Below are 2,000 nucleotides of genomic sequence, written 5' to 3' on the forward strand. Positions count from 1 at the left end.
GACACAGAGTAAGAGACCTGTAACACCTGAGGTCTGCTCTGAGGTCATAAGAAAGATGGAATTTGCGGGCCATCCTCCTGGGTTTTGCCAACATGAATAATTTCAAAACTCTATTGACTGGTATTAGGTAATAGCATGTGACTAACTGTATATTTCTAACTTATGTGAGTCCACAAAAAAGAGAATAAGCCCATGTGTTTCTTCCATCACCGTGAACTAAGGAGGCTTGTGTTAGGGTTCTCATCACACTGTTAATAGTATCACCTTGAAAAAGCCCCATTACTTGTTTGGCACTGTTTTTCTCAACTATAAATTAGGAAGCTGGACTGGACAGTGGGCTTCTCAAAGAGAAGATCCACATTCTGACCATCTCAGTGTCAATCATAGTAGAAGCAGAAAATATGTAATAACTGTTGAATAAATGAACCATCTCATGGTTCCAAAGTCATCATGTTATCTCTTTCCAAGAATACTTAAGTGAAAATGATGACATTTCTGAAAGAGAGCTAGTCTTAGACATTTTGCTATTGTAATTCCAACTGAGCTTCTCTTTGAGTACTCTATGTTAGGATTCAAGTTTTGAGGACTAAACATTTTGGCCTTTAATTATATTCTGTATGCAAAGTGCTACAAATGTTCTTAATAAAAAATTTTAAGTTACTGATTCAGTTATCCTGTCTTACAGTTTTCACAGATGTCCTCAAAACTTTTCATAACCTGAGGTATGTGAAAAACTATCTTTTGGTTTAAAGTGAATTGTTAGTTAAACTAAGCACAGAGGCCTCTCAATATTTTTATCAAATAGGCTTGGAAATTTGATTCCAATTCAGGTGAAACAATAACAAATATTGGTAGTACAGAGAAAAATAAAGTGTCTCTAAATCCATTAGTCACATTAAAGCAACCAAAACAAGTATCAGTGCAAACAAGATGGAAAAGAAAGCAAGAAAGCAAGCAAGCCAGCCAAATTTCCAGTCCATGAAAAGAGGAAAAGCCTGCTAAAAGGCATTCCCCCTGGGTGAATGTGTCAGATCTGGTGTCACTGTACAGGTTCCACTGCCCTTGGTCAACACAAATGTCACAGATATAGGTGCTGATGGCTAATCCTTTAAACAATATAGGAAGGTCATTCAGAAGCACATGCTTTATGCGATAGGCATTGTACAATTGAAAGCTGTTCTTAAGAGATCCCTGAAATTTGAGTATAAACATAACATAGCATGCATACTAAAACAGATTTGTTTTTAAAATATTTTTACAACCTATGTGCACCACTCTAATGGCCTTTTCTCTATTAACATCTACCCAGATGAGCAAGGTATTACTCTTAGGAATTTCAACTTGAATCCAGCATGAATGGTAACTCTTTATACTGTTAATCCAAATAACATCTGACTATAGACTCATTAGCACTTCTGTTCTCTGGGACATACTAATTTAATTTCTGAAAAATAAAGGAAGACGATCTCAATTGATTTCATCTCATTTTGGGGTAGTAAGTAGGAAATCAAATTGTCAAATTTTCTAACTATTTTTATTTCCTCAAGAGATGGCACTTACACTTTGAGGAATTTTTGAAGCCAATAACATATTTTAATCACAATTTCCAAACATTGTCCTAAATTTTTAATTTCTATCTAATGCAAGGAAGTAAACATAATGTTAAATTATGCTTATTAACTTAAAAAATTAAGCATAATTTTGCAATGCAACCAACCTCCATAAAAATAAGTGAGCTTTTAAGTATCTGGTATTCACTGAGTAATATGTGAGAGTGGAAATACTATTATCACCCTTAAATTCTTACCTGCTTTTAACACTGTTAATATAGTTTAAACTGACTGTCATCTAAACATATTATAGAAGAATCTGCTGAAATATTACTTGCTACCTTTGTCTCTTTACTGTAAGTAAGTCAGGACAATTTTCCCTTTGCCCTCCATCTTAGAAGAATAGCCAAGCTTTCATTTCCTATATTCTTAGGTTTTCCTGGTCCCAAG

This window comes from Hyaena hyaena, unplaced genomic scaffold, assembly GCF_003009895.1.
Source record: "Hyaena hyaena isolate Hyena2069 unplaced genomic scaffold, ASM300989v1 scaffold_1004, whole genome shotgun sequence".
Classification (NCBI taxonomy): domain Eukaryota; kingdom Metazoa; phylum Chordata; class Mammalia; order Carnivora; family Hyaenidae; genus Hyaena; species Hyaena hyaena.